At 38.6% G+C, this 9,255-nt stretch overlaps 1 protein-coding gene and 1 long non-coding RNA gene across 3 annotated transcripts in view; one reads left to right on the top strand and one right to left on the bottom strand.

Moving 5' to 3' along the window:
• ncalda (neurocalcin delta a) overlaps window positions 1-9,255 on the bottom strand; it is a 97,079-nt gene that overhangs the window by 27,225 nt on the left and 60,599 nt on the right. The gene's annotated exons all lie outside the window — the stretch shown is intronic.
• The window catches only part of LOC116690658 (uncharacterized), a 14,096-nt gene that overhangs the window by 4,388 nt on the left and 453 nt on the right, over window positions 1-9,255 (top strand). The window lies entirely within an intron of this gene.

Below are 9,255 nucleotides of genomic sequence, written 5' to 3'. Positions count from 1 at the left end.
GCAATGCTCTCTCTTCTCTTCATTGGCTTCTATGTTTACAGGCTTGTGGTGATGCGCAATGTGCTAAAGTTGCCCAAAAATCTATGTTTGGTACTGCCAATTTGTTTTGTCATGGTTCATGTGTGCAATAAACATTACACTTTGTGAGAAAAAAATCATGGCAGAGAATGTAAATGTAAATGTGCTGTTATTTATATAGCGCTTTCCAGTCTTAACAACTGCTCAAAGCGCTTTTACATCTCAGGAAACATTCACCATTCACACACTGTGGCCGGGGCTGCGTACAAGGTGCCCCTGCTCATCAAAACATCACACACATTCACACTCCGATGCGCAGCACCGGGGCAACTCGGGGTTCAGTGTCTTGCCCAAGGACACTTCGACAATGACTGCAGGGGCGGGGATCGAACCACCAACCTTCCAATTGGCAGGCAACCGCTCTACCACTGAGCCACAGCCGCCGAGAATCGTGATATTAGTTCTAAGCTAAAGAAATCGTGATTCACATTTTCCCCGAATCGTGCAGGCCTACTGCCTTGTGATTTTGCTTATAATGGTAGCAAGTAGCAACAAGGTTTTAGATTGAGTGCAAGTAGAGCACTTCACTTTGGAAAGATCCCTTTCAATTCCTGGAGTACTTTGCCGGGTGTTAATATATAATGTGGCACGACTTTGCACCAAAATGTTTAGAGACAATATGTTCATACTTGGCACTTATTAACTTGGTTCATTGCTCTTCTTACTACAAATATTTTTTTTAATGGAAACCCAAATGCATTTTTGGGATGAAAACCCAAATAGTGTCTTTTTGTGTATAAAGAAACATCTGTACATTTGGTTTTTCTTAATGCAAGGCAGCAGCTTGAGTCTCCAAAACAATGGACAGCAGGAACAGCAGAACAATCGAGATGGGAGTGGGAAGGTGAGAAAGAGAAGGACAAAGACAGACACAAAAATAGAAATTAAAATAAGAAAATGCCTACATCTACCTACATCCTACTACAATTAAGAGATACCACTCTGTTCTCTCTTTTCCTGTCAGAGCAGGAACACATTAAGACAATTAAAGCCATTTGTTAAGGACAACTAACCAAAGTACTTGTTTTATGCTTTTTTGGTAAGAGTGCAATCTGACTGAAGCACAATAAGGGCTTTTTACCCATCCACATTTTAGGCTAAAATCAGTCTGGTTCCAAAAAGGAGAGACCTCTCAAACTCAAACATCCTGACAATGCGCCGATACTGGAGGGTGAAGTGGGAAAACACAAAGACAGGCACTGGTAGAAGGTGATCCAAGTAGGGGGGCAGATTAGTTTGTACTACTTGGGCTAAAGCTAACTTTTCTAGGATCTGACTCCTTGATTCTTCCTTTTTTCTTTTGTAGCCAAGCTGAACCATACAAGTGCAAACTCGTTGCCATCAAATCAACACCATACCTGGTGAGACAGTGAGACAGCACACATGCAGCAATTGAATTCTTGTTGGATTAATTAGGGTTGCTAGCTGGTTAGCTTGATGCTGCCCACAGTCCATATTTTTAGCCCTTATACTTTTAAATGGCCTCTTTAGCCTTCATCAGGTTGCTATGGTAACAGACCTGGTAGGAGGAAGGGAAGGAGGCAACAACCACACATTGTGATTCAAGAGAAAAAGAGTGAACCAATGAGAAGCACAAGATGACACACTTCCCCAAGTCACTTTCATAATCGACTTAACGGTTATGTAATGTCATCTATGTAGCCACAGTGTCACTGTGCCTGTACAACTATGTTATTATCCACATCAGAGGTACTGAATGAGAATTATATAACAGCTTTACTGTTTGTTATGGCTTGATTACAAGTATTATATATGTAAATATTTAAAGATCATGGAGTGGACTGTTATGAGAATCATCTTGGATTGCATGTCTGAAAGGAATCTCTTCTTTTTCACTTCCCTTTTTGTCCAACAGAAAAGGAGGTTGCGTCTAATTTGTTTGGCTCCCTGTCTGTGGTGCCCTGGTGGGAGTTCTCCGTCTGGATCATTGGACCTGGTTAATTGGCTGGATGACTAACTCATGGGTTACAACAGGGAAAGATGTCTGTCTGTCTGTCTGCTATTGAAGAAATGATGGTTCTGTGCTAGCTTTAACAGCTTTAGTGCATACTCTGACTACTGGTTAAATGTCATGCAAGCCCAGCCCCCATTATTGCATTTGTGCTGTACATATCCAGTCTACAATGGCAAATTATAAATTTCCACTCAAAATTATACTACATCACCGCCTCATGTTGCAAAGACCTTGATCTGGCTAGTGGGTGCATTGGTGTTGGAAGCGAGTAAAAGAAAAGATGCAACTTATTTTAAATGAATATTATTCTGTTTTGAAAACAGATGTTTGCAAAATGCATAACAACGAGGTAATGCATCTATTTTCTATTTATGGGTAAGTAGGATAAATAACTAACATGATGATGATAAAACAATGCAAACTTGATTTTATCTAATAACGTTAATTTATATAATGATGTACAATAAATACAATAAATATTATTCGTAACTGACTAGGAGGAAGAGGGACAATTTAGGATCGGTTGAATGGCCGACAAAGGTAGACTCATGTTTTCGCCTGTACTCTATTACTCTACTTTCCTTGTTTAGCTTTTTTTTGTTCTTCGGTCAATTCTACGTTTTTTCTCTTTGGAAAAAGTACATTTTACAAAAATCACCTCCTGCTTTCTTTTAACTTGCTAACCTACTACTCAATGAATAAACAGTCTCTTCCGCTCTCCATTCAACAAATAGTTTTGTCTGATTCCTCAGGGATCAGACCTAGGGACAGGCATTAAGAAAAACTATAAAGGAAGAGCCAGTCTTCTTGCTGATGGTCATGTTTGCTTATATAGGTCATATAAAGGCATCAGTATAAATTGAGATTCTTTCCTAACCAGTTAAAAACTGTGTAGCTGCTTTAAATGCTTAATACACAAACTTCTGCCTGTTTTGGTTGTGCTTTGTTTGTTCAAAGTAAATTTTCCATAAAACTGATGACTGATAATAAAAAAAACTGCTTTCTACTCAATCACACCTGCTGCATACAAATTTTAATAAGCATGTGAAAGGTGAAGCGAGTCTGTAAAATGTGCCAAAGCTGAACTATAACTGATAAAAACTGTTTGCAGAGAAATTACAAGAGCAGCTGGAGAATGTATGGTTGTTACAAAATAAGGGCAAGGTCAACATGTCTAACAGTGTATGCATTATGCAAGACAGTAGTAAGACAGTAAGACTGGTAAAAATGAAAAAAGGGAAAGACAAAAATTTGACTCGGACAGAGCCTGAGATGGTTCTGATTGAAGAATGCCGCTGGGAATGCAACAAAGCTCGCTCTGCTTCCTGTGGTCAAAAAAATAAATATAGAAACAGGATAGAACATCACAGAAAATAATAAACAGAATGGAAGTTACATCACAGTGGAGGTCGGGGGTCAGGATGAACCCAAGAAAGTAGGAAGTGTTGAACAGTCGGGATGACTCAGTATATATAGACTGGTAGGCAGTTAGAATCATTTCCTGTATTGTACAAAGGAAAGTCAGAATCTGCAACTGATTAATGGAAACATAATTAGAGGTAAGTTCCATACAACTGTAATTCGATCTATAGCCAAGTCTGTACACTTCTTGTCTCACAAAAACAATAAAACCACGCTAAAGCCAACAGAGAAGTAGTTTTGACCGATCAGGTTTTTCTGCCAGAGCCTCCCACGATTGGAACGATTATTCCCACTCGCCGATCTGTGTAAAAGATTTGGAGACGGAATGGTTGGACAGAGTTGTTCTGCCATTAAGCCGGCGGGCGGAGGTAGTAACAGACGAATCAACATTTGTGTGAAAAGGACAGCTGACAGGTCTGGACTACTAGCACAAACACACACTAGACGCCAGTGCTGTTGTGTTACACATCATGCATCTTTTGCTTCCGGAATGCCGACATGCTATCTAAATTCACAAAACTTTAATAAATTTAATAAACATATATTTGCTTCCATCCTGTGGTAAAGTGTAAACTCTGGTAACATAAAACTAGCATTTCTGACTTGACCAATGAGCCACCTTTGTGTGGTAAATCTTCTGGAAGATTCATCCCCTTCATTAGGACATAGCTGCTCTCAATCAGAACCCTTATCAATCCTTTATTCATCTATTTTGAAAGGCTTAACAACTTACATAGGCTACTTAGTGGTCTACTGGTAATATAACATGATTCATACAGTACAGTGTGGTGAACCAGAGGTAAAAAAACAAAACGATTAATCGTTATAAAATCGCGATCTCGATTCACCCTGTTCACGATATAATTTAACAAACCTTGATTTTCTTTGTAATTGAAAAGTTTTTCTGCCAGAGCCTCCCACGATCGGAAAATCACCTTACCGAAACATAAGAAACTGTGTCAACTACCAGTTTGTCTCAATAACAGTAGGAGCCTGGTTTATAAGAAACCAAACTTGTGAACACTAGAACAGTAAGGTGTTGTTTTAGTTGTCATTGTTATGCTTAGTATAGTCTATAGTGACTGTGTTTAATTTCTGGGATTGTTCAGGTGCTGTCAGAAATTTGCTGGATGTCCCTCATTTTCGGCCGGATGTCAGTCACCTTCCACTTTCTTTGCGTTGGTATTTTAAACTCTGGTGGATTTCTGAGGACTACGATTAACTGCTCCTCAGATCTCTGCAGTGTAAATCCAGACAGCTAGCTAGACGATGTGTCCAAGACTTTTTTTCCAAGATTTTTTTTGTTGCACGACTAAAACAACTTTTGAAAGTACACGTTTCACCAAAACAAGTTCATTCCCGAGGCTATTCTGAAGAGGCACCGTTGCTTCATCCAGTGCTTAGTACTGCCCATGCCGACTGTGATTAAGAAATGCCAATAAACCAGAAAATGATTTTCTCCCATCCTGGAATGCTGTGTGGACTTGCCAGACCCTCCTTTGCAGCGCTGTGGAGGAGGGTCTGGCAATGTGAGACTATGCTTAGCTGCTTCTACCTAACATTACATTATAATGTGGTCTGTGATGGTTGTTGTCATACTATTGTTGATTTGCGTTTGTCAGAAGAGCACTGTCTCTCTTGTCTGTATGTAGTGCAGGCCGTTTTAATCTCCTTTTTGTCCAACGCTTTTTATTGTTTGGTATTTTCAATGGATTAATTCTTAGAGACCAGAAAAGCACTTATCTGTGTGGGATTTAAATATCTATCTGTGTGAACAGCTGCCACAACATATGAGCATACAATACAATATCCCCTCTATACGTTAGCATATTCATTTCTGACCGCTCACAATAAATGCACATCTTCACAAAGCAATTTCCATGCAGATATTGCATTTGAGTCATTTCTTAGTGACAATTTAGTGATTGCACTCTCCTCCTTTCGCCTCAAACACCCCGTAAGGCATGCACATTGACTGACAAAAATATGTGCAGGCACTGAGGAATAAGAAGTAGTATCTGTGATCTATCCACTCCTTGCAACACTTCCTTTGGAAAATGATTCACATGCTATATTGTGAATAATTCAAGATCTTCCATATTGGCTGAGAGCTGCTTCTGTGCTCCATGTGAGTTGTAGAAAGAACAGCTATTCAAAATAATGTCATCAGCAATTGGATATTTTCAAGTATCAAATCCGAATTCTTATGAAACACATTTCATCATTCCCGGTGTCTTCTCTGTACTGACCCAAACGCATTATTTAATGCAAAGGCATGCTATTTTTGCTCAATTAGTAATTGTCTATTAGTTGTTCCCAAAAATGTTCTAATTTGATATTGAATTAAGTTAGGAGGAGTGAATAATTAAACTATTAAAGCTAATCTATGATGCGTGAAAAGTGTCCAGCGCCAAATGTTCCTTCATAAAGTCTTCATGGTCTACCTCTGGACAGTGATCCTCTACTGGGCTTGGACAAGCACCAAACACATCCAGACCCAGTGAGTACATATACTAAATGGATTTGCGAAAGGATTCTTTATATAATTTCAATGATGTTGACGAAGGTATACAAGAGCCAAAGCAATGACAGGTATTCAAAGCAAAGGAAACCTGGCTCAACTTTTGCTGCGACACAATGCAACGTCATCTCGCAACACACTGCGCTGACAATATGGGCAAGTGCTTATTTTCTACCTCAAAAATGTTTAGACCCAGGATTAAATGATTAATTTACACTAGAGCTGGGTGATGTGGGGAAAATCAAATATCCCAATATTTTTTGACCAAATACATCGATGTTGGCAAATGCCCACTAAGCAGCCTTTGATCAATGCCATTACATTTACAAGAGTTCCTCTACTAAAAAGCATAATGTTGTTTTTGACAAATAGATCTAAAGTACACATTTTAAATTAAATTTGGACAAGAATAATAGGGTTATGTCTAAATATCTGAATACCCCTACAGTAGATGATGCAAAGTACTGTAATGGCTGACACTGAAATCAGATGTGGTTGGCTTCCTGTCAAACATTTAAAATATCATGTTAATGTCCTCTCATTTCCAAAACACATTAACTACAACCACTGAAATATGTTGAATACTGTGGTATCATAACAAACAACAGCAGAGACTGGCAACACATGAAAGTTGCAACACATAGATGAATTTCTACTTTGTTTGAAGGCATAAATATCCAGCTTCCTGTGTATCTGTGTAGCCAGGTAACACACGGCCAAACACATAAAGTAAAAGTATAAAAATCACTAAGATCTTGACTATCATTCCAATCTATCTCATTTTTAGTGTCCACCAACATTATCACAAGTGAGTGAAATACAATTATAAAGTGTCTGTCTAATTAAAGTTTTAAAAAGCAAATAAAGTAAACTTTGTTACGTTGTTGTACACACTAATAATGACACTCTTGATGATCCTTTGATTACCAAACTGTGAGTAGTAACGTGTGCTTTGGTGACTCTAAAAAACTCCTTTGTGTAAAGAATTCTCAGTGCCAGCTTGGAGTTTTTTTTTTTTTTTTTGCAGTACAAAGTACTACCAACAAGTACACTCTAGAAAGCAACAGCTCACTGAAAAAAGAACTCCTCCTTTTGTCTCTTGTGTCCAGCATGACATGACAACGTGTGTGAATTCCTTTCTGGGGCTGAAAATAGAACATCTGTTTCCCATAGTTCCCCCTAAACCGATGCTATTGGAGCTTATAGGCTGAGGCTATACTTTAGGTCGGGGCAATCTCTAAAAGCATTCTGCCCCTCATTGGGGATGGATTTCAGTTGAATGACCTATGACTGCTTTATAAAGAAGGCTATTAGAGAATGACAAGAGCGCGGCTGACCAGCTGTCCCTCAAAACCACCACTTACTTACTTACCACTCCGCTTGCTTTCACAGGGGATGAAGAGTGACACTACTTATGCGTTGCTGCTCTGGGTAACACAAGTCATTGCTGTTTTATGGTATATTCTATCATAGGGCTGCACGATATGAGAAAAATATCTCATTGCGTTTATTTAGACTGATATATTTTGAGTGTGTACAGATGATCAATTTTGTATCATTAATCTCCTTTTTATTGACAAATATTAAAATAAAATAAAATGTAAATGATTATATTCTGATTTTTGCCAGGATCTGTACCAAACAAAGATTTTTTTTTCTTCCGTTTGTAGGATTGGATTTGTGGGCCAGGACGTCTCTGCTGCACCACAATACTTCATTCATAATGGTCAGACACATATTTAGCCACGTTGCACTAGTCCATATTGCGTTTCGATAAAATTGCAATTAATTTTGCAGCCCTATTCTCTCACGCCCAGTTTAGTTTTTCCATTTTCTAACAATCACTGATGAGTCCCAGGCCACAGTCACTAATCGATGCTGCAGGCCACGCAGGCAAAAATGAATCCATTTCTATTCACATATAATTAATTGAAATTACAATTAAATGCAAAGTATTTGCAAAGCATTAACACTTCTGTTCTGCTACATGGTCACAAAAACATACTTGCAATGGAATAAAGTGTGTGAAGTTCATGTGTCCAAATATGAAAAAAATTAAGCTCATCCTTGATAGGTTTGAAACACAGAGTAAAGGCTTAATTCTGCAGTACCACAGCGGTTCACTTGCATCTTCTCCAAAATATGTTGCTACATTTAGTTGGAATGACACAGATATAAAACATATATATGGGTTGTGAGGTGGAGACTGAGAGATCAAAGAGTTGTCAGTGTGAACTGCTTATTTGTGTTTTCTCCCATGTCTCCATTGCTTTGTTTGTTGGATGGATGAAATGGTGCAAGTTGAAGGCAGGAAAAGTCATGTTTTCCTTTACTGCAATTAGGATTGGACATTGAGAATCGGTTCCAACCTGGTTAATTTTGGTTTCTGTAGCGGCCACCGTGCTTCCAGGTGCTTGTTGTGTGGCTTTATTTGACTTTGAAAAAGCCCGGTAAAACTGTAAATCACCATTGAACTCAAAGTATCTGAATCGAGAATCGATAAGAACCGAATCAAAAGACAGAATCAGTATTGGAATAAGAATTGTTAAAATCAAACCGATGCCCAACCCTAACACCAATGGAAGACAACTTTGTTGGATGATTGTATTACACATCCATCTAGTGTGGGGGTACTATGACAGTCAATGAGTAACTATTATCTAGAACTACCACAACACCTCGGCAGAGAAGTGTCGGCTTCCCCCTTCTTTTAGTTCTGACCTTTAAAGGAAGTGCAGTAATGAAAGATGTCACAGCCATCTAAGCACAGTAACCACGGTGACCAACCTTTCCACACTTGAGTCTAATGTGTGTGTTTTAACACCTGCTCCTTCAGCAGAGTTGTAAATTTACACTGCACAAACAGTTTGAGATTTGAGTGCAACATAATCACTAACATACAATTTAACAGTGGCCATTGCCATTGTTGACTATGCATACTGTATATTCAAGCAAAACCGCACAGTTCTCCAATTTAGTGTGTCAAGTACCTTTAGCCTAACTGTGACATCCATTCACTTCAGTGAAGTTTGTGTTTCCCATTTGAGAGCAGGAGTTCAAACATAAATGGCCCTCTCTTTGAGTGTGTTTCTGTGAAAAAGCCCACCTTTTAAAACATTTTTCCACAAAAAAATATACTAAACTGTAAATAATACTAGACAAGTTAATTACCACCATTCTGCATCTGCAGAATGAATGGAGAACAACCAAAACTTATAATAAAAAATCCAATTGCTGAGACACACACACACACACACAC

This window comes from Etheostoma spectabile, chromosome 6, assembly GCF_008692095.1.
Source record: "Etheostoma spectabile isolate EspeVRDwgs_2016 chromosome 6, UIUC_Espe_1.0, whole genome shotgun sequence".
Taxonomy (NCBI): Eukaryota; Metazoa; Chordata; class Actinopteri; order Perciformes; family Percidae; genus Etheostoma; species Etheostoma spectabile.
This window is presented reverse-complemented; position numbering and strand designations above follow the sequence as displayed.